Source organism: Loxodonta africana, chromosome 5 (assembly GCF_030014295.1).
Source record: "Loxodonta africana isolate mLoxAfr1 chromosome 5, mLoxAfr1.hap2, whole genome shotgun sequence".
Taxonomy (NCBI): domain Eukaryota; kingdom Metazoa; phylum Chordata; class Mammalia; order Proboscidea; family Elephantidae; genus Loxodonta; species Loxodonta africana.
The window spans coordinates 24,378,314-24,405,857 of record NC_087346.1 but is presented as its reverse complement, the minus strand read 5'-3'; the positions used below and the strand labels follow the sequence as shown (position 1 = coordinate 24,405,857).

Genomic DNA, 27,544 nt, shown 5'->3' with positions numbered 1-27,544 from the left:
TAATCTCATGAAGTTTATGTTCTAGTGAGGGTGATAGCCAGGGCATAAGCAAATACATAAATTAGAAAACACTGTTGGCTGGCATTTATTGCTATGAAAAGAATTAGAACAGGCCATGTGAAAGAGAGCATGCTGATGGCCACTTCAGATTGAATATTTAGAGAGGGCTTCTTGGAAGAAATGACATTTATGCTGAGATCTGAATAACAAGAGAAAGCCGGTGAAGCAAATGTCAGGGGAAAGAGCATTCCAGGTAGAGAAACAGCTGGTGCAAAGGTCCTGAGTTGGTACTAAGTTTGGAATATTGACAAAATGAAAAGACATCAGTATAGAATGGAACGGGTAAGGGAGAGAGTGGGTGGCAAAGGCCAGGTCACATAGAGCTTTGTATGTCATGTTAAAGAGTTTGGATTTATTCCAAATGTGATGGAAAGTTCTTTAAGCAGGGCAGAGTTATAATGGGATTTGTGTTTTTTAAAAAAATAACTCTGCCTGTTGTATAGAAATTAGATTTTAGGAAAATGATAATTGTAAAAGCAAAAAAAAAAAAAAAAATCTGACCTTTGTAAAAGCAAAAAAAAAAAAAAAAAAGATGGAAGGCTATTACAGTCATCCATCGTGGAGATGGTGGTGGCTTGGCTTGAAATATGGTAAACAGAGGAGAATAGAGAAGAGGAGGGATTTGGAATACGTTTTGCAGATAGAGTCACCTGTACTTGTAGGTAATTTGGAGGTAATAAGTGAGAAGAAGAGAAGTCAAAGATAGCATTGTGATTATAGGAGCATGCTCAGAATAAAATGACAAACATAAATAATGAAAAGATAGAAGACATCAGAGAGAAATGAAATTGGTCAGTCAGAAGTTCTAGGCAGCATCAAAGAATTTATGAACTGCTGGCCATCTCAGACGCAATTTTTAAAAGCTAAACCTTGTACTAGATAAGCTACTAGAAAAGAAAATCAGAAGGCATTATCTATATGCGATGAGGAACATAAAGGAGCAAAGGCAAAGCTGGGAAGTAGCAAGACGTGTTGGTTGAAAAAACAAAAATATTGATTTCAATTGTTGTGTGGGAATGGGATCTGCTGGATATAGAAGTGGTGGACAATAGATGCTGAGGGAAGGCAATACCCGTTAAAACCTGTTGCCGTCCATTCACATTTACAGTGACCCTACAGGACAAAGCAGAGCTGCCCCATGGGATTTCCAAGGCTGTGATCTTTATGGGAGCAGACTGCCACATCTTTCTCCTGTGGAGCTCCAGTGGATTCGAACCGCCGACCTTTGAGTTAACAGCCAAGTGCTTTAACCACTGCACCACCAGGCCTCCTTCTGTGTCCAAATGCCCATTACCGTCAAGTTGATTCTGAATCATAGCGACCCTACAGGACAGCAGAACAGCCTCATAGGGTTTCCAAGGCTGTAATCTTTACGGAAGCCACCTGCCATATCTTTCCCCCGTGGAGCACTAGTGGATTCAAATCATTGACTTTTCGGTTAGCAGCCGAGCTTTTTAACGACTGTGCCACCAGGGCTCCTTTTTGTGTCCAAATGCAATCCAGTGCCGTCGAGTCGACTCTGACTCATAGCGACCCTATAGGACAGAGTAGAACTGTGTCCATATAGAGCTGTGTCCAAATACATGGGCTAAATAAAACTTGTGGACGGTCCAATGAACCCACATCTGCCAAATATCAGATAACATATGCTATTAGGTAATTTTTTTTGGAAAGCAGCACCATCAGTAAAGGAATCCTAAAGGCTGTGAACGGAGCCCTGGTTAAGCGTTTGGCTGCTAACCAAAAGGCTGGCAATTCGAATCTACCAGCCGCTACTTGGAAACCCTGTGGGGCAGATCTACCCTGTCCTACAGAGTCAGAATGGACTCAATGGCAATGCTTTTTTTTTTTTTTTTGGTTTGAAGGCTGTGAATATGAGAATGAGGTGGACTATGCAGATAGGAGCAAGGGAGAGGCAAGTGGTGAGCACCATGAGACAACTAGAAGAGGGTCCCGTGCAATCAGTGAGACCGTCAGGAACACACAGGCTAGAGAAAGCACAGAGGTGATAAGCAGAGTTGTTGGGACTGATACCATGCTTTGAAGTCTAATATGTGTAAAGGGAAAAAAATCTGTGATCTTTTCATACGTACCATAATATTCATATTAAGTGTTCACTAAATACTTCGAAGTGACTGATGAATCAAATTGAATAATCACTGTATATGCTGAAGTGAATTCATTACTAGTTTTGTTTACGTAAATTCGAGCAAGGATGAAAGTGAAAGACTGAAACAGAACACTGTAGCTGCAAAGAAAAAAAGATTCTAAAAAACTACCAATCTCTTCACTCATCGATCAGCAACAACCTGGAATTTTTATACACTTTCCATCTATCTGAGGCAATGTGTACTATCTTCACACAGGATCTTCAAAATTTAATAGACTTTTCCAGGTCTACTGACCATATTAACAAAACAAGGTATTTAAATTTTTCAAGTTCAAAAATATTCCGGTTCCTCTGACAAACCTGTCTTTAAAAACTGCTTTAGTAACTCTGCCAGCTATGTCTGCTGAACACATGGGCTGCATCTCTCAGAAAGATGTGATTAAAGAAATATTTTATAACCCAGCTTCTAGTGATGTAATAAAAAGCAATATCCATTAACAAGGCAGTGACAACAGAAACTTTTTAAAAAGATAATGGAATTGTCCAGTTCAATGACTGATTCAGCAAACATTTATTGGACACGTACTTTGTGCAGTTAGAAGCAAGGATGGCACGTCTTGCATAGTTTGGACATGTTATCAGGAGGGGCCGGTCCCTGGAGAAGGACATCGTGCTTGGTAAAGTAAAGGGTCAGTGAAAGAGAGGAAGATCCTCAGTGTGATGTACTGACACAGTGGCTGCATCAATGGGCTCAAGCACAACAATTGCGTGGGTGGTGCAGGACCAGGCAATGTTTTGTTCTGTTGCACGTACGGTTGCTATGAGTCAGAACTGACTTGACAGCGCCTAACAAAGACGACTTTGTGCAGGGGGTCCTGGATATTGATATGGTTAGTGCACTCAGCTGTTAACAAAAAAGTTGGATGTTTGAGTCTACCCAAAGGTACCTAGGAAGAAAGGCCTGGCAAAGTACTTCTGAAAAAGTAGCCACTGAAAACCCTATGGAGCATATTATTCTACTCGGACACACATGGAGTTGCTATGAGTTGAAATCAACTGGGTGGCAAACGATTTGGAGTTTTTTTTTGTTTTTCATTTTTGTACTCCATGCCAGGCACTGTTTGAGGTGCTGGGAACATGGCAATGAGCAAGATCCTCGAAGTTTCTGAGCTTGTGAGCTTGGGCTTCGGTGGGAGTGGCAGATGGCGAACAAGTATACTGATAAGTATAAACACTCCAGAGAGCAGAAAGCAGGATGAGAAAATGAAACAGTTAAAGGGGCTAGAAGGGAACTGCAGGGAGGAGAAGGCAGGAGAGAGGGATGCCGTTCCCTAGGTGATCATAAAGGCTTCTCTGAGCAAGTGATCTATCATTTGAGCAGAGATTTGAATGAAGGGGAGTGAGCCTTACCCAGTCACAGAAAGAACTATGTGAGCTTTGTTTTCTACAAATATGGAAACTGAGGAAGAGTGAGGAGAAGGACAAAGTTGGTCTCCTGGGCTTCACACCTGGGAGCTTCCACACACAGGAATGTATGCAACCAACAACCACCAAGAGGGACACACGGCCCAGTCACGGAAACCAGAAGTCAGGAACTGGCTCACGGAGGTTGCAAGGATCATGTCGGGTGACGGACAACTACCCAGAACTGATTGGTGTTAAATTTTGGGAGACTGGAATGGGCGGGACCCCAGGTGTCCTAGAGTCCATTATCAGATAAAAGTGAGATTAGAAGCCCTCTGGCTAGCTCAGCCAGTCCCAGGGGCCAGCCATTATAAGTGAGAGATTTGAACTCAGTAAAATATTTATCTGACAAAGTCTTTAAACTGAAAGGAACAGTTTAACAAAGTAGGCTGTGTTCTGGCCAGAGGAACGATGGTTCCTGAGATACCACAAAAAAAAAAAAAAAAAAGTACTCTAAAGTCTCCAAGAGATTCTTGATAGAAGTGCAGCAGCAGTGTGGAGTTTACTTAGATGTTTTGTTATCTGAGCTCACTCTGCACACTGTCGGTAAGTCAACTAGTGTTGATTGAGTGCCTACTGCAAGTCCTCTGGGAATCCGGAGGCCCAAGAGGCAGGGTCACTGTCCTTCAGAGAAACCAGAGACTTTCTTATGTCCTTTCTTATCTGACTTGTTTACTTTTTTTATATTTTTTTCTTGTTCTTACAAAAAAAAAGATTTTCACGAGGATTACATGACATACCTTTACTCAAGTAAATGTTCCTTGGACAGAAATTACTTTTTATTCATCTATTTATACCTTATGTAGTCTTTTATTTTTTTTTGGTCTTTTATAGTTCCTGCACAAAGTAGATACTAAAGAAATACTTGCTGAATTATATTGCTTTGCTCTAATCTTTTGAGGTGGAAATAATACACATCTATTGGCATGGCTGCCATAGACAGACGGTGTATGCTGAATGGTCCAAGAGACTGGTAGAAGGGGGCATCCTTTTTGTCCTTAACCAAAAAAACCAAACCCGTTGCCTTCAAGTGGATTCAAACTGCCGATCTTTTGATTAGCTGCCGAACTCTTAACCACTGTGCCACCAGGGTTCCACAAAAAATGTTTTGGTGATAATATACGTAGTGTATTTGTGAAGAAGGTCTCTGGTGTATCAGTGAAGAAGGATGGTATAAACATTTTGTGCTCAACTACTAACCTAAAAATTGGCGGTTCAAACCCACCTCGCGGCATCATGGAGGAAGGGCCTGGTAATCTGTTTCTGTAAAGATTATGGCCAAGAAAGCCCTATGGAGCAGTTCTACTCTGTAACACATGCAGCCACCATGAGTCAGAACCAACTTGGCAGCAATGGGTTTGATTTTCATTGTGAAGAAGTCTTTTTCATTCCAAAAATTGTGTAAAATCTTGTTTGGTTGGGATACATTCTCGGCTGGAGACTGGAATCGTACAGAGCAGTGCTTCTCAACTTTAATGTGCCCATGAATCACCCAGTTTTCCTCTTAAAATGCAGATTGATTCAATTGGTCTTGGATGAGGCCTGAGATTTGGCCTTTCTAACAAGCTCCCAAGGAGCCCTGGTAGTGCAGTGGTTAAGCGCTCAGCTGCTAACTGATAGACCAGCAATTCGAACCCCCTAGCCGCTCCTTTGGAGAAAGATGTGGCAGGCTGCTTCCATAAAGAGTACAGCCTTGGAAACTCTACGGGGCAATTCTACTCTGTCCTATAGGGTTGATGGGAGTGGGAATTGATTTGACAGCAACAGGTTTTTTTGGTATTTAGAGAGAGACATGGATGAGGTGGAGATCGTAACATTCTTCTTTTTTCTTTGAGAATTACTCGCTTTCACAGCTTTCTCTTTTCTCAACCTTCATTACATTAAAAAAAAAAAAGGACACACGAGTTTATTTCCTTTGAGTGGTTTGTTTTTCATAAAGGCAAAAAATGGACTGGTGAACCATTTAGCAGCAATATTTAAAATTACACCAAAGTTTCTATTTTGTTCATTTACTTGATGTAGTTTGCAAATACAGTACTAATAAATAAAGCGTTATTCCAGATGGTTCTGAAGCTTCATTTCCAGTTCCATGCCTCTCTGCCTGGACCTTGGCAGTTTCTTTTGATAGGAGAGCATGAATGCCTGGCTGAACAGGTTTCAGCAGAGCTGCCAGACTAAAACATACTAGGAAGAAAGGTCTGGCCATCTACTTCTGAAATTACTCAAAGAAAACCCTATGGATTACAATAGTTTGATCCAGTTGTGCATGGGATCACCATGAGTTGGGGGCCAACTCAATGGCAGCTAACAACAACAACAACTACCATCAAAAGGGGTTTGAGGTGACCTCCAATGCCAACCCACAAGACAAAGTCAAAATAATAATTTTAAAATAACTATAATAAAGATGACTTAATCCTTTAAATAAATGAGCTAGATAGATGTACCGGGGACATTAAACATATTAGTTAAAATGATTAAACTCTAAATTATTGTTATTTACAGAAAAGAAAAGAAAGGAAAGGGTAGTCACACAAGCATGTAGTTATCTCACTCTAGTAAAAAGAAATGTTAAAGTAACAATCTCCAAACATGTATTTCTTTTACCATCTCTATTAAACTACAAGCTTAAAGAAGCCATGTCTTTGGAGAGATGAGATAATATTCTCTAAGGTCACTGGCTCTTGATAACTAGTAGTTTAGAGAACCTCAAAGAAAGAATAGTTAACATGTTACTTTCATTTTCGTTCTCTGTGCTGCACTCTGTTCTGCCTTCCGTCTCAGTATCTCAAGTGAGCTCTTTTCAAGTCTTGGGTTCCCATCCTTTCAGGACTGAATGTTCTTACAAGCACCTGAATTTATTGTTCCAGCCTGTTCTTTACTCTTTCCTATCCTCCGCAGTCAGGACAATTATTTATTTATTTATTCAAGTTTTGGAACAATTAAGAGACTACCAAGACAAAACAGGAAAAGGAGCACTGGAGTGTGGTGAGCAGTAAGATCTGAGTTGTGGTAAGATGTGGGATTTAGAAGGTGGACTAAACCATTAACTGCTTTTTTACACTGAGCAAGTCTTTGAGTCTCGGTTACCTCATCTACAAAAGGGACAATTATTCCCAGGGTTGTTAGGACATTCAATGTGACGACAGATGTGAATGCCTTTTTAAAATTACAAAAGCTTCTGTTTAAATATCTACAAATAGCAGAAGAGAGGTTCTCAAACTTGTTGCAAAATTTTACTCAACAGCCAAAGACACGTTTTATCTTTTGCTCTTAAAATAGATAAGAGAAGAAGTTTCAGCATCACATTATTCTATCTCTATTTATCTAATCTATCAGGTAAAATAGGGCCCTATTTAAATAGAGGCTGACTAGAAATACAGATGAGGGCCAAGATGTTGGATTTAGAAAAAAATAATCACATAAACAGTTGGCAACTCTTAATACCCTTTTTATTAGCCTTGATACATCATATTTCAGGACATCAATATTGTTCAATAAACAAAGCTGTATTAAAACTGGGTCAAAGGTGAGGGTGCTCAGGCTTTTTAGGCACTAATCTAGCAAAGGATTTAAGAGGCACGTGTTGAGATTAGAGACCAGAGGATCTGGCTCAGTTCCTGGATGTTCTGCATTATAATTTCTGGATTAAGAGATGACTGAACGACCGAGCACTTTCAAAAGGCAGACAATGCAGACAGGCCCACAGTCATTTTTAAGGAACACCATATAGCAAATTATGATGAAATAATATAAATACATAAACGTACATTTAGGGAGATGACAAAGCACAATACACCAACCCAATATAAGAATTCAGAAACACAATTATTTCATCCTGTTACCCTCAAAGAAGTATAATATACAGTTAGGTGTGCTTTTTCTTCTTTTAAAAAATTTTTAAAAGGGGAACACTAAGGAAAGTCTGCAGCTGGTGAGTGTTGGGGGTCAACCATATGTAGTGGTCATTACACAGGGCAGAGTTGGCCAAGAGAAAAAGATGTCTCGAAACTGCCTCTTTGTTGTCCTTGCTTTGGGGTGTGAATTCACTTACATGTACGTATGTATATACGTGTGTGTATATACACACATATACACAAGCATGCACCCCAAAAAAGTATTTTACACAAATAACGCGTGCCCTCTGCATTTGTTTGCCAGCAGTGCTCTCCCCGCTTCCATGGCTCCCTCACAAACAATGCCATGCCAATCCTCTTCCACATGTTGCTGTAAAAAAAAAAAAAATTAGCATAGCCGCTTACAAAAACACCTTCAGGGGAGGGTGAGGCCAGCAAACAAATGCAGAAGGTGTGTAAAAATATATAAAATTTAAGTTGTATATATAAAAGCAAAAACCCGTTGCCATTGAGCCGATTCTAACTCATAGTGACCCTATAGGACAGGGTAGAACTGCCCCATATGGTTTCCAAGGAGCAGTTGGCGGATTCAAACTGCTGACCTTTTAGATAGCAACAGAGCTCTTAACCACTGCACCTCCAGAGCTCCACTGATAAACCAAAAAACCAACCTCATTGTCATCGAGTCAATTCTGATTCATAGCAACCCTATAGGACAGAGAACTACCCTATAGGGTTTCTGAGGAATGGCTGATAGATTCGAACTACCAATTTTTTTTGGCTAGGAGCTGTAGCTCTCAACCACTGTGCCACTGGGGCTCCCATATATGTGTGTGTATATATATAAAACACTAGTGGCATAGTGGTTAAGAGCTATAGCTGCTAACCAAAAGGTCGGTGGTTCAAGTCCACCAGGCACTCCCTGGAAACCGTATGTGGGCAGTTCTGCCCTGTCCTATAGGGTTGCTATGAGTCGGAATCGACTCGACAGCAACGGGTTTGATTTGGTTATATGTAAACATATAATTTAAACTATAGACTAAATTTTGTGGCTGAAGTGTTCATATGGGTGTATGTATATACACTTTCACTGTGTGAAGTTACTTTTTCTCATAATGTCTTAAAGGGTCTTAAACTTTTAGAATATTTGGGGTATCTTTTCCTATGAATCTATATATTTCTTATTAACATGAATTTTTGGATATTACTCATTTTAAAAATCTTAGAACTCTTACCTCTCAAGAATGCCACATCTGATGGAAAAATTGTAGAGCCAAATTACTAATTTCAAAAGGGATTCTATAGCTTATTGATTTTTCAGTCTTGCAGGTATGATACATAATTGCAATATGTTTCAATATTTTGGGTTATATGTCTCCGGTAAACTTTTAATTCATTTTTCTAATTCCCAATTTTCTTATTAGACTCTGTGTCTGGAGAAGACACGCTTTATTATTTCCTTTTCCAGACAACTTACCTCTGTGGTATGTTAAAGGCACTGTCAATATCACACACACAGCACAGGTCAGACTTAACCAACTGCGCATCTTAGAGAGAATCTTAACGCCCACACTTGATTGGCTGGTCAGGTGCACTAATTAAAAGGAGGGCTGAAGTAAGGAAAAGTGATTTGCCTTCAAGAGTTGATTCCATGGCTATATGTAGACTCAATAAAGCAAAGTGATAGTCTAGTTTGGCTTTTGTGGTTGGGGCAGGATTCATGCAAATTGTGGGGGCGGGAAGGTTTACACCAGAACCTATACACGTTCAGAGATTGAGATTCCATTTCACTTTTAACAACTTCCCTATTAAAAAGTCTTTACCCTTCTAGAAGGACAGATGTAGGGCATTATTTATGTACTTATCATTACAGACAAGTCTTGAGTGGAGCCACTGCTAGCCCTTTGTGTCATTTAGAATCAGAACTATGTTTACTCTCAAAGACAGGTTGTTTCTACATGACCTTAAACACTAACCTCAAAGTGGAAAACTTTAGTCATTCTCCCCCTCCCCTCCAAAAAAAAAAACTCTAATAAATTAACTGTTACAAAAACAAAAAAACACTTAATGCAATTTAAAAAAAAAAAAACAAAAAACCAAACCCATTGCCATCAAGTTGATTCCAACTCATAGCCTCCCTATAGGACAGAGTAGAACTGTCCCATAGGATTTCCAAGGAGCAGCTGGTGGATTCAAACTGCTGATTTTTTGGTCAGTAGCTGTAAATCAACATAGCTCTTAACTACTGTGCCAGTACCAAACCAAAAACCAAACCTGTTGCCATTGAGTCGATTCCGACTCATAGTGACCCTATAAGGACAGAGTAGTGCCGCCCCACAGGGTTTCCAAGGAGCATGTGGAGGATTCGAACTGCCAACCTTTATGGCTAGCAACTGTAGCTCTTAACTGTTATGCCACCAGGGTCTCCCTGTGCAGCCTAAAACCATGGTCTGGTGGATTTAGATTAAAAATGCAATATTTTGGAATCATTAAATTGTAGAAGAATCCTAAAGAAATTGTGTCTCTGCAAATTAACTGGGCAATTAATCTCAATTAAAAATTATTAGAAATGTCCATCAATTTTGCTTCTGAAACCAAAGAGTTCTCACTTTCTTAGAAAAAGTTTCTGTGCGTTTAAGTTCCTTAACTGAAACTGAGTCTCCAATTTCTTAGGAGGGGGGAAAAAAATTGCTGTCGAGTTGATTTAGACTCATATCGACCGTATAGTAAGAGGATATAGTAGTATCTTCCTCATTGGGTTGCTGTGAGGATAAAGCAAAGGATGTGGAAGTACTTTGTAAACAATTGAGGGTTATACAAAGTGATAATTTTATTAATAAATAGGATCATTTCTGTGTGCATTGTGACAATCAAAGCACAGAAACAACTTTAATAATTAACAATGTCACTGCAAAATAATATTAACGTCACTGAAAAACAATAAAATTACCAAAAAATTTCAAAATGTAACATAACATATATTTTTATGAGCCCATGAAAAAGGTTGACTAACATTATTTTAAACTCTTGGAATACTGCACTTCTTAGAACTTACTGGGTGTAATATCGATTTAATTGGGCACTATCTAGAGGCCTTAAGAAATGCTTCCTCAAATAACTAAGAATACTCTTGAAGAAAATAGTAAACAGTTTATTTATTTATTTTTAGCTTCTTTTTCACCTCGTTTCAAGACCTCTGGCTCTTATGTGTTGCCTACATTATGGTCTCTAAACATAACTGTGACTTGAAACAAAAACGAACTTGTACATGAAAACTCAAGGCACTCTGTACGGGATGATTATCACAGTCAATTACAGCGGCCGAAATTGTTCTTTGTAATCTTTTTCTGGCTAATTTCAGGGATGTTTTGTAGGAAGGGCTGGCTTCTTGTCAGTGCTGACTAGATGGTCATTAATTTTACCTTATGTTATTTTTACTTCATAGAAGTTGTCACCTTTGCTATTTTTTTTGTTTAATGACCCACAATCTGATAAGGATGGTTTTGTCAACATAAACACTAGATAATATTAACAAAAATTTATTAATTTGTATATAAAAGCAAATATAAATAGACCTTCTGATATTTTCTTTTTGTACCATAAGGCAGCATCTTGTGTATTCTCAGAGGTGAAGAAACTCCCTTCTAGAGACTTCTACTTTACAAGGTTGACACTATCAGAAGCTGGATACCTGTTCAGTATGATTTTAGAGGCAGTGGGCCACCTTGGCAGAAACCCTGGTGGCATAGTGGCTAAGTGCTACTGCTGCTAACCAAAGCGTCCGCATTTTGAATCCGCCAGGTGCTCCTTGGAAACTCTACGGAGAAGTTCTACTCTGTCCTATAGGGTCGCTACGAGTCAGAACTGACTCGACGGCACTGGGTTTTGGTTTGGGCCACGTTGACCTCAGTTGTTTAAAAGAGTATCCCATAATTTTCATTTTACTTAAAAGGCAAGCTTTTAAATGCAAATATTCACTGGGCCTCACCCTTGCAGAGATAATCTCAAATGTCCTTTCTAATCCCTAGATATTAATATTCTATATCTTAAATTCTCACCAAGCTATGATGTGGACTAGCTATATCAATTGTGGGGTCGAGAGCAAAATGAAAATGCAGGACCCCTCATTCGAAAACCAAGAATTTCAAGGTGGCAATCACAGAGCATTCAACCAAGCGTGAAGCTGTCCCTGTGTATCACTTATACTAGAATAAGGAGAACTGAGAATCGATTATCAGAGGAAGAGGATAAAGAGCAGCTGTAGGCTGCCCCCAAAAGCAGAGGTTGAGGATGCCAAAGATAGATATCACCCCTCTCTAAATTTCTGTCTTAAGCCAGCTTCGTTCCTGTCTGGAACTAGCTATTAGTGTATCTTCGTAAGATGCTAGCTGATATCAGTTTACCCTGTTTCCCATCTCAGGGGTATTTCTATATTGAAAAGGGACACCAAAACACAATGAAGGCACCGGTGGTTCAGTGGTAGAATTCTTGCCTTCCATGCAGAAGACCAGAATTCCAGGCCAATCCACCTCGTGGGCAGCCACCACCCATCTGGCAGTGAAGGCATGCAGGTTGCTGTGATGCTGAAGCAGTTTCAGTGGAACTTCCAGACTCAGGCAGACAAGGAAGAAAGGCCTGGTGATATACTTCTGAAAATAAGCCAATAAAAACCCTATGGATCACGATGGTTTGATCCACAACCAATCATAGGGATGGCACAGGAGCAGGCAGTATTTTGTTTCGTTATGCATGGGGTTGTCATGTGTTGGGCCAACTCAATAGCCACTAACAACAACAACAACTGAAATACAAAATTACTTTAAAAAAGTATTTCTGCAGGTACTATCCTAGTACTATGAGAGGTGATAGTAATATTCGGATATTTACAGGCAGAGCCGCTTCTCAGTTACCTCTCAGGCCATCTTTCTCAGGGTACCCTCCCTGTTAGTTCCTCGACTAAAAGTTAATCTTGCTACTTGCAATCATTAGAGCGTTAAGCTTTTAGCTCCCCTTTAAGAAGCAGTTTTATTTTTCCATTAAAAAAAAAAAAGTAATACATTTTTCTAGCACGCTTTCACAAACTTCTGAAGGTCACCAATAGAACTGACATTCATATCCGGGACCGGGGCAGGCCAAGAGATAAATGATTGCTGTCTTTTCCCAGATTGCCAGGTGTTTTAGCTAGCACTGCTGTTTCCGATCTCTGTCACCACTGTGGACAACAGATACCTCTTCAATTACAGGATCCAGTTACTTCTGAATGAATCCCAATTTTAACCTTTCAATGATATCAATGAATTTTAGTGAATGCTGTAATTTAATATGCAATCACAATGCCCATCAAGAGCTATTAACATAAATGTAATATTGAGATGTAAATCATAATACATACCTAATGGGTAAAAATGAATTTATTACTTTTCTTTAAATATATTACTCAACAAGATAACTAAAGTGGATCAAGTACCTTTCGGTTTGTGGGTTTTACTGGTACAACTCTGTTAATTTAATCAGAAACACATTTTTATCACTGGAATAAAATGCATAATGTTACACTTGGCACTGCCTGTGGGCTTAGTATACATATGACCTGAACACAAGAGAGTAATCAAAGCCATCTCCGAGGTTTGTATGGATTGTTATGGTTTACTTTTCACTACAATGTGCTATAAATTATAACCATCTACACCCCAGTACATCTATACTTGTCACATCAAAGTAAGAGAAACCAATCCTAAACAAATTAGACCCTTTTCTACCTAGTGTGCTTACACCTAATACCGAGCCCTCTCATACATAACACTTCCAAGTACATAAAGTCGCCATGAGTTGAAGCTGACTCACAGCACTTAACAACAACATCAACAATAACCGCACTGTTGCCCCTTCGTTGTGTTTGCCAGCTCTCCAGATCTGCTATTGTCTATGCTTGCATAGACTAACTTGCTCATAGTTCCTATAAAAAACAGCCATGGTGATTGTCGAAAACAAGATGTCACACTGTACAGGGCCTTCTAACTCTGAGTTCTGTTTCTGCTAGTTATTTTAGAAAATGTTCAATTGCAATCTCCTTTCGTATCTACGGCTGTGGCTATAAGGACCATGCCTCACAGGACGAGATGTAGTTATGACAACTTTTAGTTGTTGATCAAAAACACATTTGAATGTAGTTCTATATTTTTTGGCTATGTCTTTTGATTTTGGAATATATGTTCTCTGAGCACACAGCTGGAAGAAGAGGGTGTTTACCTCGATTTCTTCTGAGGGAGAAGAAACGCTAACAGACAGAAACTTGCAAAATCGCCATTTACTACAGCTGGTCACCGCTATTTGTGATATTGGCTGAAATTACTCCAACAGGCATGAGTGGCTGTTGTTAACTCAACTTTGGTTATTTGGTGATTATAAGTCTTCGTATATTAGAGGTAGTTTCTAATAGTTCCACTCAAATGAGCTGATTTCTAATCATGATTAATCATGTTTTTATTGAATTCCTTCCAAACATTATACAGCCCCACTTTTTCTAATTATTTTTTCCTTTTCTCATGACTACAAAATACAGCAAGATCTTTCAAAATAAGAATTAAAACAGACATTTGATAAGTTAACTATATACATTCTTAAATATTTATTTTCCTTTTTTAAAGAAAAGTTTTATTTAAGAGTTCTTACAAGTGAAACTGAAAATAGAGACTTCAGAGGAATATATATGAAGCATTAAACACATATCATTTTCAAATTTGCTACAGGAAAAAATTAACAAATGAAAACCACGAACTATCCACTAACTTAACTAAAATAAATTAGTTTCCACAGAATCCAGAAATTATTGCAGGGATAATGAAATGTAATCTTGGAAGTTTCTATACTTTCCCTATGAACTTGAGGTCTGCAAACTTTAAAGTCAAGTCAAAATCAAACACAGTTCAGTGAGTTCCTTAAAAAAATTGACATTGTAACGGGACCCAATGCCCAGCTGTTCTATGGTCAGATCGGTCTCTTCATCCCAAATGGAAAAATCTACAGAAACATATTGCTAGCTTACTTTTATTCCTTACCAATCAAATTCTTTACCTTAATTTTAGAAATTCAAAACAAGCAATACCTTTTATTTCAGGGAACTAATATTACCTATTTCACATTCTTCAAATGCTTCAAAAGACTAAAATTTATGGATTTGTTAGTTTGTAGTTTTTAGTAAAATGTCAAAAAGAAGGGCAGAAGTGTGGATATAGCACTTTGGGTTGTGTGTTTAGGAGTCAGCAGCCTACTTTGGGTACTGGTCTGGGCATGTGGCGGGGGGCTTTGGGACAGCAAATGTCAGGTGTCATCTCAGAAGTGGCAAGAGATACAAGAGTCTGTACACACATTCATACGAACACAGATTCACACTCAAATGGTGAAGATTTTCCCAGAAATATAACGGAGTTTATAGTCAACAAACTACCATACGGTGCAAGAAAATATCAGCAGTTTTGTTTTTCCATGTCATGGTATGTGATTCTTTTTTGACACCACCAAAAACAGAGTATCTGCTTCCCTTCCTAGGGTAGCAATTAACTTATGCAAGGATGACTTCATGTAGCTTAGCTATCAGCTGCATTTGTAATTTGCTGGAAAAATAAAACACAGCAGAATTTAGCCTAACTGACTTTTAGATACAAAACCAAAGTCTTTTTAAAATGGAATGATTTAAGCATTGGGGGTCTATAATTCTGAAATCAGTTTTCAAAGCAAATATTTGGTTCAGTTGACTATTTACCATTGAACTATAACCTGTGTGTCTATGACTTCTATTAAATGATTGTAAGCCAACAGAGGAAGAATAAATTATGTTCTTCAGAATAATCCTTCTGAAGTAAACATCTAGAAGCTCTAGATATTGTTTCAAGGTCAAATGAGTTATCTGAATGATTTTTGTAGGATATGCTTGCCTTTGACTCAGTGCAAATACTGCGTGATCTACTTTCTTCCTAGTGACAAGCTGATAGCGACTTCCTCTGACAAGTTTCAATGATTAACCAGTTACCACTATGGGTGCCTGGCTTTCCAAAGCAAGACTTGACAAGAAGGCAGGAAGAAAAAAAAAAGATGAGAGAGCCCTGCTTGGTCACTAGAATCAACCACCCAATCATAGGGAAAACTAAGGAAGGCATATTAAATCTACCCTAATTTTAACCTGTGCAAATGATGTAAAATTCACTCTGATTCTTTGCTACAGTTAATTCAGGCATATCTGCTCATCTACCATACAAAAAAAAAAAAAAATTAAGTTCTGCCCTAACAATAATGACAACAAAAACACAATCGACTTTTAAAATAAAAATTCTGATCTCTCGATAAACTGATTAGAATTCTATCAAAGCAAACAAAGTAAGATAACAGTAGACTGGGACATTTCATTTCTACCATTTTCCTCTTCATTTCAAAGAATGTGTTAGAGTTTTAAAACATTTTTTTTTTCCCTTACTACACACAGAGTCTGGTCAATATGTTCAAGCAAGAAAATGAAAATTTGGATTGCCAGGTTCATGAAGTCAATTGAAAAAGCCTCTATATTATCTGAAGGCTGACCCGCTCTGGCGACTTGTAAGGCAGCATTTTCGTGGCATAGTATTGGCAAGGTTATGACGTTAGTCTTTACTCTTTAACATTCATACTTTACCACATAAATGTTAAATAGACCCAGGAGAAATAAACTGGGGGCAGGGGCTTCCCTTATTCTTTGACTCAGGATATTTCTCAATGATATATTTTGTTGCATCTTAAGAGATAAAAGCTGTATCTGCAAGTGATTAAAAGATGTTTTATATTCGTGGTTTCATTTCTGCTGAAATAAATGTGTAGTTTAAACCACACATAACTCATAGCAATTTAGGCCTATTACAGACTTCTAGCTTCTTTTTTTATGATAGTTACTAATTAAAACAGAGTGTTACTGCCATGCTGTGCCTGCTTCTTTGACATACAGGTTTAATGAATAAAACGTCCTGACATAAAAATGAAAACAATAATACAGACAACGCTGCAAGCTGTTATGTTTCGAGTGTGTGGTAAAGATTAAGGACAGTCATTGAAGTTAAGAGTCGAGCAGAAAAGGCACTTGTAATTTCTTTCTTTCAAGGAAGAAGGATTTTGGAAAGAAACCTGAAGTAGTACTAATTTCTATATATTCTGGGCCCCTCATTCCCAGTTGCTCTCCCCACTCCAAGAACATAAAATTCATGTCATTTTTTGAAGGATAAATGATGGGACATTTTAATATAATACTGAATATAGGTTTAGATTGAAAATGGGAATTGGGACCATAATTAATTACGTTGCTGACTTTTAAAAACTTTAAAGTGAGAGACGGAGGCAAACGGGGATATTTCATAAGACTGCAGCCTTCCAAAAGTTCATGGATTAAAACTTTGGTAAAATGACAGGGTCTTTTTGACATTTGATTAATCCCAGATGCAAAATGAGTGTGAGGAATTAATACCCTTTTGGTGTTTTCACTTTCTGAACCCACTGTAATAAGAGACTGACATAAAATCAAACCAAGTATAAACACAGCCCTCAGCTAGGGTTACGGCCTTATTATCACTCTTAATAAACAATGATAACAAATACCGACGCCCTCAGTACACTCTGCTCTATACGCCTGTTCCCATCCATCCATCACATCTTTCAGGATAATAAAACAATTCAATTCCATCAAATCCTCAGCAACCGCTCCCTCGGGAAGGATGTTTTATCTCTACTTCTGTGGGCCCAGGGAGGATTTTACTTCTTTGAAGGGGGCGGAGAATGGAGCGGGTCCTATTTATTTCCATTGACTACTCCCCTGGTTCTCACAAGCTCGCAGGGACCGGGTGGGAGGAGAAGAGGAGGAGGTGCGGAGATTCTCTTCTTCCGAAAAGAAAAAGGGTTCAGGAAGCGAGGCCGGAGGAGGAGGGGTGGAGGGGGGAAGAGAGGGTAGAGTATTTGCGGAGATGAGCAGCCAAATGAGAAAATAAATCCTTCGTCGTGATTTTTTTTTTAGTGGAATCGAAAAATGAGAAGTAAACAAATTCACTAACCCAACAAAGTTGCTAAAAAGAACTCAGTTAAAAAAAAAAAAATCAAAGCCAGAGACTTTAGCTCGGGTTCATTTCCCGCTCAAGGTCTTGGTTTCAGGGAACTACTAATGCCCACAGCAGGAGATGGACAGCGCCCCGAAGGGGGCCGGGAGGGGAACCGCGACTTGGCCGGGGGCAAGGCTCAGCTCCAGCGCAGTAGTGCCTGCGGCAAACTCTAGGGGCCTCGGCCACCAGCGCTGAGCCGGGGCGGTGGATTTCGGGGACCTCTCCTGCTTCGGCCTCAGGCAGGAGTGCGACTGGGAGGGAAGAGAAGGGCACATAATAAAACGAAACCGCACCCCAAATTTAGCAGTTTTGCGACGTGACCCAAGAGAACAGCCGGGACTTAGGAATACTCGTTCGCAGTCCTGATAGTCGGGGCCGCTCGGACTCTCAGCTCAGGACCGAAGGCGCGGACTAGAGCTAACCCGGACCCGCGCTTAGACGAGGCGAGGGCAGGATTCGCTGTCGCCCAGGCTGGGGCGGCGGGAGGGGACGTCCTCTGGATGGCTGCTCTGCTCTCCAGGCAGTGTGAGCCGTCTCGGGCCACTCTGCTCAACCCGAGGAAGTTTCTCTAAAGATGCTCGCCTACCGCGCATTGGACAAATGAGAAGCCAGAGCGGTGGGGGGTCGGCCAGGCGAGGCTGACCAAGAATCCAGTTCCTGGCGCTGAGCGCGGCGCCTGGAGCCCGAGCTTTGTACCCCACACGCAGACGCCCCCAGCTAGACCCTAGTCCCTAAGACTTTTCTCTAGAGGTGGGCAGAGGACTTGAAACCGGAGAGAGAGCAGCAGCTGTCCCCGCAGGCGGGCAAAGTAAGTGTCCAGACCAAGTAGAGGAAAAAGGCTCTGCGGTTCCCCAGACTTCGCCCGCACACCCGGGCGCCGGGTTCCCAGTTCCCCTGGCTAGCGCAAGTCTCTCTACCTCCTTTGAACACTGCTCGGCGCCGCCTGGCCACGAAGCCAGCCTGAGACGTCAAGGAGACCTGCTGGACGCCCCTCAAACCTTCCGCGCCAACCGATCTGACGCCCTCGCCCCGCGATGACCAAGAACCTCGCTGGGCCCCTATCAGTTAGGAGACAGGCGCCTGAGCCCCCCATACCAGATAAGCCCTGGGGCGTGAACGTCCCTTGCCCCAGGTTTCCGGGTGGCGGGCTCCGGCTTCAGGGCGTCGTGGGTTTGCTTTCCTCTCAACGCTACTTACCTTGACAAAATCTTTTTTCCCCCCGGGGGGAAGAGGAAAAAATCCCTCCCCGAGGTGTGGTGCGCGAAACAGTCCACGTCCCCGGCTCCAGCCAAGATGTTAAGCACTAATATCCAGGAACTGAGGGGATTGGGGGGAGTGGGCGGAGGCAAATAAAAGCGAAAAATGAAATCGGCCGAAGTGTCCCAACTTTGCGGTAGGTGCTGCAAACTTCAAAGGCGGGCGAGGGCTGGCGGCGCGCGGCCGGGAAGTTGCTGGGAAGTCGAGTGGAAAGAAGCGCGGGCCAGGGGTATCCCGGGGCAGAGGGGAAAGTGTCCAGAGGTCGTTTTAAAAGGCTAGGAGCGCGCAAGGGACCGGGCAGCAAGAGGATGCTGCTGCGGGAGTGGAGCGGTGCGGGCTCTGCAGGAGGCTGCTCGGGGCGCGGGGCTGGAGCGCGGCGGGGAGAGCCGGGCGCACACGGCGGCGGCGGCGGCGGGTAAGCGGATCGGTTCGCTCCGCTCTCTCGCGGCTCCGAGCGGGGAGTGAGTGTTCGCTCCGGAGTGTCACTGCTGAAGCCCCAAGCCTCTCCCCCTCCCATCCTCAACCCCTCCCGCCCTGCCACTGCCCGCGGGTCCCCTCCCTCCTCTGCCCGCTGCTTTCCCCCTCCTTCTCTCCTTCCCGCTGCGCGCCAGAGCGCGCGCGCGCACACACACACACACACACACACACGCACATACACACACCTCCACCCACCCACCCCTCTTCTGGCCACCCAGCGATCCCCAAGCAGGACCCTAGCCGGCGGCATTGCGGGGGACATACTGCTGTCCTTACCTCCCACCACTCGTAGAAAAGAAGCGGGAGGTCCACAGAGACCTCAGAAAAACCGCAAAACCCAGGGAGATGTGCAGGCGGGATCATCGCCCTGTCAGGGGGAGGGGATACACAATAGATGGGGGTCTCCCTGGGGTGATTGGGGGGCGGACTGGGGAGACGTCTTTAAATCCAGAAGGTTGGAGGTTGGAGACGGAAAGCAGAGTGTGCAAACTGCATTCATGTCCCACTCTTGACCGAACGCCTGTCTACCACTGCCTTTACTGGGGAGCGCTTCCCCCTCAGCGAACGCGAAGTCTCCTCCGGTTTGAAACTCAGCAGCTGTTTTAACAATTGAAAAGTGGCCCTACAGGACCAGGGAGAAACGGAACAGTGTGTGTGAAGCCATTAAGGCTCGCTAGGTAATTATGATAAGAAGTTACCTAATTAGCAACGTGGCCTGAGCTTTGGAAAACGGAAAAAACAAAACAAAACAAAAAACAAACAAACAAAAAAACCTAGAGTTTTAGTGATCTCATTTTCGGCAACGGTGAACCTAGTTTTCAGCAAATCTGGTTTTTAGACACTCGAGATTACTGTGTACATGAACTAGTTCTAAGAATGTACAGATTTTTTAAGGTAAAATGTCAATATTGAAAGCATGAAGACTACTATCCCTACAGTGACATGAAGATAAATGAGATAAAAACCAACCTCACCCAGATCATATTAAGAACTACGGTCTTTTTGTTAAATACCTTGTTACAGACAGTAGTCAGATGGATCTCCTGATGTTTTGTGGCCCCTAGATAAGACTACTACCAAAAAAAAAATCGAAGTAGGTGGATTTATAAAACAGGTTATACTACAAAAAATTGTATTGTAAAAATTATACTTTTTCAATGCAAAAAAGGACTTTTGAGGTCACTATCCAAGCTTATTTTTTCATATGAGGCATGGAGGTGGAAAAAAAGGATTGCCTAGATCTCATCTCAGAAGTACCAGGGTGGCAAACAGCACTGGACGACTAGCTGAAAGGTTGGTCATTCCAACGCTCTGAGAGGCCTCAGAACACAGGCCTGGTGATCTGCTTCCTAATGGTCACAGTCTTGAAAACTTTGTGGCGCAGTTCTGCTCTGCACACAAAGGGTTGTGTGAGTTGGAATCAACTTTATGGCAGTTAACAACAGATCTCAGTTCAGAAGATGTGAAGACGTAACTCCTACACTGCAGGGATGTGACCCAGAGCAGATCATTCATTCACAAGCATTTATTGCATGCCTACTGTGTACCAGGTATGTCTTACCAGAACATGTTGCCTTCAAGTCGATTTCGACTCATGGCGACCCAATGGTTCCTGCCTTTAAGGACCTCACAGCCTTGTGGGGAGACCGACACATAAATGAAAATGTAATTAGTGTAGATGTTTGTAGCTGATCCTGTGGGAACATGGGTGGCGGAGCATCTAACTCCCCTTCAGAAGGTCCCCTAGGTAGAGATTTTAGTATAGCCTTCTGAAGGATAAAGACAAGGGTGGAAGAGAGAAGGGTGCTCCAGAAACAGAGAGAAGCAAGTGAAAAGGTCAGGGAGGTGTCAAAGTACTCAGCGCGTCCTTGGAATTGGGAGAAGTTAGGCGTGGCTGAATTGCAGGTGAGGCAAGCAAGGCCAGGCCCCACCAGGATCTGCAGGCCCAAAGAGCCAGAACTTTCCTGAAGGGGGTGGGCGGTTGGGGAACTGTTAAGGGTTTTGTGCAAGGACAGAATTTAATAATTTTAAGTATCCTTAGCTATGTTTTAGAAAGCTACCTCTGGTATCACTATGGAAGACAAATAGGAGAGAGAGAACACTGAGGAGGTTATTTCCGGAGAAAAAATTTAGGTCTGAACTAAAGCAGCGGCAGTGCCAGTTGGGAGGTTGGGACAGCTTTAGAGATATTTAGGAAATAAAGTAGGACTTGGTGATTGATTGGATATGGAGGGTAGTGAAGAAGGGGAGTAGTCTAGACTGACTCCCAGGTTTCTGGCTGAGCCAACAGGGCAGGTGGTGGTGCTATTAGCCAAGAGAAACAACACACAGAGAGGAGCAGTTTTAGGCGGAATGTGATGAGTTCTATTTTAAAGTTGTTGAGTTAGGGGTGCCTGTGGGACAGCTGATTGCGACGCCTCATAGGCAGCTGAGGGAGAGCTCCTAAGAGAGAGGACCCAGACTGGAGGGGTACAGCAGCAGCCATCAGCATGCAGGTATGTCTTGAAGTCAGAGAGGGGAGGAAGACAGCCAGGAAGAGATCAAGATGACTTAGGATGGAATATGGCAGGACCTCGAGGTTCTAGGGCTGGATAGAGAAAGAGGAGCCTGCAAAAGAAAGGAAGACCAATGAGGGAGGAGGAGAATAAGGAGAGAGCAGGGTTCATGAAACAAAGGGAGGAGGGGACTGGTGATGGGGAGGTGGGGGGGTGGGGGGGCGTGGGGACGTGGCATATAGATCAGGACAACAAAACTGAGGAGCAACAGCTATTCTTTCCAAAACCCCTCGGTTACCTTGGCCTAAGCAATTGTGTAGGTTGTATGTGTGCCAAGTATCCAAGTAACAGCAGGTAGAGGAGGTAGGATTGCCGGGACGGGGAATGCAAGCTCGTTTATCTAGCAGTTTGGGGGTGAGAGAGACTTAGAGTCAGTGGAGAGGGAAGGCTAAAGATGTAGCAGAGAAGTCCATTGAGCTCTCTGAGGGCCAGTTCCCTCCTCAGTACCATTGTGAGTGATAGTAGCTTTCCCATGGATCTCTAAGGGTTGGTGGAGAGTCCAAATATACCAGTGATTGGGGTAGTGCTTTAAAATTGTCTCTGGGAAGAAACTGAGCCCCAAAGACATTAAAGTGACTTGTCGTTAATTCAGCCCATTAATGATAGGCCTGAATCTATGAGAAAAGTTCTATAAGAACTCTCCGAAGGATATTTCTGTGAAAATTCCTAAAAATATCCCTGTTTTGAATGTTAGGCTTTGCATATCTTACCTATCTACTCAAAACAAGCCATTGGTAAAACCAACGGCATAGTATATATATTTATATACGTAAATACCTTCAATGTGTTTTGAAAGAATTGAGTAATATGCCGTAGTAGAACACGTATTTTATAGTCAGACAGACTTGTATTTAATTCTAGACTCTGACAATTATTTGCTGTGGGACAAGTAAGTTAACTTCACTGAGCTCCAGTTTGGTTTCAGATATAAAAATAGAACCAGTTATAGCTGCCTTACAGATGTTCTGTGAGGATTAAGTAGTATCACGTATTCAAGTGCTTGGCAGGCATTTGCTTCTGTGTATCTGAATTTACTTTTAAACCATGAAATTAATAAATATTCAGTCAATTGTAAAAAAAAAAATGAAAAATCCAAAATTCTAAAATTAACAGTGTGATTTAAGTTTGCTTATGAGAATTTTCTTCTAATTCAAGCCTATGTCCTAAGGCAACAGTTTTCACAGTGTGGTCTGTGGACCCTGGCAGTTCCTGAGACTCTTTCAGGGGAGTTCTGCAAAGTCAAAACTATTTTCATATTAATTCTAAAGCATTGTTTGCCTTTTTTTTTTGTTTGTTTGTTTTTAGCTGTGTTGACATTTGCACTCATGGTACAAAAGCAACGGCGGGTAAAACTGCTGGCACCTTGGTGTGAATCAAGGCCGTAACACCAAACTGTGCTAGCAGTCACTGTAGTCTTCACTGCCACGAATGTTAGTTTCACTGTCATGGACTGAATTATGTTCCCCCCAAAATGTGTGTATCAATTTGGCTGGGCTATGTTTTCCTGTATTGTGTGGTTGTCCTCTATTTTGTGATTGTAATTTTATGTTAAAGAGGATTAAGGTGGGATTATAACACCCTTACTAAGGCCACATCACTGATCCAATGTAAAAGGAGTTTCCCTGGGGTGTGGCCTGCACCACCTTTTATCTAACAGGAGATAAAAGACAAGGGAAGCAAGCAGAGAGTTGGAGACCTCATACCACCAAGAAAGCAGTGCCAGGAGCAGAGTGTGTCCTTTAGACCTGTGGTTCCTGCAGAGAGAAGCGCCTACGCCAAGGGAAGATTGATGACAGGGACCTTCCTCCAGAGCCGACAGAGAGAGCCTTCCCCTGAAGCTGATGTCCTGAATTTGGACTCGTAGCCTACTAGACTGTGAGAGAATAAAGTTCTCTTTGTTAAAGCCATCCACTTGTGGTATTTCTGTTACAGCAGCACTAGATGACTAAGACATTCACTTAAGAATGTCCTTGACGAGGCATTAAAATGTATTCATTTTATTCAGTTTCAACCCTTGCTATGCCTTTTTAATTTTCTGTGTGCTTAAGTGGGAAGGACACACACAGCACTTCTGCTGTATACCAAAGTATAGTGTTTGCCTGGAATTAAAACACTTACGTAATTGATTGAGTTGTGAGTTAACCTAGCTGCATTCTTCATGGAACATATTTTTCTTGAGAGAACAACTGACAGGCAGACTGGTCATATAGACTTGAAGATTTGGCAGATGCTGTTTTTCAAAGGAAGCCCTGGTGGTGCAGTGGTTAAGAGCTTGGCTGCTAAAGTTGCTCCTTGGAAACCTTATGGGGCAGTTCTCCTCTGTCCTATAGGGCTGCTATGAGTCTGAATTGACTGGAGTGCAAGGGGTTTTGGTTTGGCTTTTCAAAGGGAATGAAGTGAACCTATCAATTCAAGGTGAACAATCCACAGTATTTGTTTCCAATGAAAAATCTGAGTTTTTATGTAAAAATTAGAATTTAGGAAACTTGTATCAACTACTATGAACAGATTCCCAATACTCAAAGTTTTTTTTTCTAATATGGTTGTAATCATATTAATGAGTGTGTTTTTTGATATTGTACAATGAAATATATCAACATTTGGAAGATCTACATAACTCAGTGAACAAATATTTACCAAGTGACCAAGGCATGCTGTTATGAAATTCATATATGACTTAAAGAAATAGAAGATAGACCGATGGGTTTTAATGTAACAGAATGTGAAAAGTTCACTGATATGGTTTTATATTCCACATTGCAATTATAAGCTTTAAGAAACTACCACTTGTCAAGTTTTAGTGTAGCATCAAAGAAGAAAATCCAGAATTATTTGATGTTATTTAAATATGTCTTTTCCCCCAACTACATACCTGTGTGAAAAGGGATTTTCTTCATTTACTTAAAACAAAACAACATATTGCAATAGAGTAAATACAGAAGCAATGTGAGAATCCAGCTGTTTTCTATTAAGCCAGATAGTATAGAGATTTGCAAAAATGTAATATGATACTTTTCTCACTAAATTATTTTAATTGGAAAATACAGTTCTGATAGAAAACTGTTAACATGTAGTAGGTTTACTATTATTATTTTAAAATGAATTAATAAATAAATGTTTTAAAATTTTCTCACTTTTAATTCCATATATGGTGAATACTGATAGATGTAACTCACATAAACAAAAGCTCCTTGGAGTCCTTAATAATTTTAATAATGTAAAGGAGTCCTTGGAACCACTATCTTGTAGACTAGGTCCAATCATGAAAACAGATTGATAGATCACCAAAGCCTTACCATAATATCCTACCAACAGATTGGCCATCACCCAAGTTATATTTATACATTAGATTGCTCATTTCCAACACGTGTAAATAAGCCCTTCTATACGTGTACTTTTCTGGTTGTACTTCTTCCAAGACAGACTTGTTCATTCTTTTGGCAGTCCCTGATATCTTCAATATTCTTACCCAACACTATAGTTCAAAAGCACAACCAGAATGTTGCTTAGAAGCAAGGATGGCAAGACTACGTCTCACATACTTTGGACATGTTATCAGGAGGGATCAGTCCCTGGAGAAAGACATCATGCTTGGTAAAAGTTGAGGGTCAGTGAAAAAGAAGAAGACCCTCGATGAGGTGGATTGGCACAGTTGCTGCAACGATGGGCTCAAGCATAACAACGATTATGAGGATGGCGCAGGACGGGGCAGTGTTTCGTTCTGTTGTACGTAGGGTCGCTATGAATTGGAACCGACTTGATGGCACCTAACAGCAACAACAACATACATGTACTCAATTATGTAGAGCGTTAGAGTTAACACCTCTACACTGGTGCCTGGGACAGAAAAAGCCTGGTATAAACTATCATACAAATCCTGAAGTTTTGGTAAAACAGTATAATTCCCCTAAACATACCATAAAAACAGCACTGGGCATTCTTTGCCTGTTGATTCCCTACCTGACACTATCCATGGCAGGGCTTGTTATACAACTCTTGAAGTAGTTCTCTAAAGTCCCTTTGAAATTAATGATTACCTCTAACTGGATGACTCTTGAACACTTAACCAATGGAAAGTTGAAGCATTAAGCCTTATTCATCTTTCTTTGTTGTTGTGTTCTGTCAAGTGGATTCTGACTCATAGTGACCCTACAGGGCAGAGTAGAACTGCCTCATAGGGTTTCCTAGGCTGTACTCTTTAAGGAAGCAGCAGTATGCCAGGTCTCTTCTCCCATGGAACTGCTGGTCGGTTCGAACTGACAACCTTTCAGTTAGTAGCCGAGCACTTAACCATTGTCCCACTAAGACTCCTTTCATCCTTCTTAAGGGTATTTATTCACTTAATAACTATTTCTTGAACATCTACTATATGCCAGCTACAATAATAACTGCTGGGGATAAAAGAATATATACCGCTCTTGTGGGGTGCCTCCAGGCACTTATTGGTGGAGCTACAGAGCTTTGGAACACTTGTCCCAGCAGGCAGATATGGTGTGAGGCCCGAGGGCCCAGAGGTGAAGGAACACAGGAAGCTGAGCTGCCTCAGTCTCAAAAGGTTTGGCCATGACCTTTGGGGTTTCAGAGGGTGAAGCCATGGCCTCTGGTGTTTCTAAGGGTGGAGTTGACACTCAGACGGACTAGGATAGTGGTGCGCCTAAAGCTGAGGGAGCAGAGTTGCTGTCCCAGTGGAGTCTAGTGGAGATTTGGGCAATTACCATGTGACATAGTAAGAGAAAGTAGCCCTGGTTTGCCTCCCAACCAAAAGGTTGGTGGTTCAGATCTACCCAGTGGCTCCTCGGGAGTAAGACCTGGCAATCTGCTTCCATGAAGATTACAGCCAAGAAAAACCTATGGGGCAGTTCTACTCTGTCACATGGAATTGCTGTGAGTTGAAATCAACTTGGTGATAACCTCACAACAACAACATTGTAAGAGAATAGGAGGGTCCATGGGAGGAGTGGGAGTGGGGCATCAGGGAAGGCTTCTTGGAGAAAGTAACGTCTAAGTAAAGGCCCAAAGGAAGGATTAGTCGTCTTGGGTTAAGAGTTGGGAGTATAGAGTAAATGAGGGTTTGAGAAAAGAAGGAACAGCATAGAATAAGACACAGTCAAGGAATGTTACAAAATAAATCATTAGTGTAGACAATTACCTTAATTTTAAAGGTGTAAACACCCACTAAAAACCCACTCCTGTCAAATTGATTCCAACTCATAGAGACCCCATAGGACAGAGTAGAGCTGCCCCGTAAAGTTTCCAAGGAGTACCTGGTGGATTCGAACTGCTGACCTCTTGGTTAGCAGCCATAGCACTTAATCCCTACACCACCAGGTTTTCCAAAGGGGTAGATAGGATCAACATATTTTTGTTGAGTTTTAGTTTGTTCGAGAAGTAAAACGGGGTATTTAAAAATCATTATAATACATTTAAATGCATTTAATTTAAATCAGATTGGCTTTATAATATTACAAAAGAATCCTTGGACTAAAAAGATCAACATTTTTATTAAAAAGCCCAAACTCAATTTTTCATGGATTTCCAAAGTTTAATTTAGTACATTGAAGATTTAAATTTTTTTTTTTTTACTCAGTTCAAGGCACTTAGCTCAGTGCTGGGATACAAAGAAATCTGGAGCACATAGTACTTGCCCAGGGAAAA

General features: G+C 41.3%; 1 protein-coding gene across 1 annotated transcript in view; it reads right to left on the bottom strand.

Annotated features, from left to right (window-relative positions):
* The window catches only part of NDNF (neuron derived neurotrophic factor), a 42,707-nt gene extending 23,486 nt beyond the window's left edge, over positions 1–19,221 (bottom strand). Inside the window, exon 1 of the mRNA XM_003410500.4 lies at positions 18,798–19,221. The gene's annotated coding sequence lies outside the window, so the exon portion shown is untranslated. The remainder of the gene's footprint in view (positions 1–18,797) is intronic.
* Between the last annotated feature and the right edge of the window lie 8,323 nt (positions 19,222–27,544).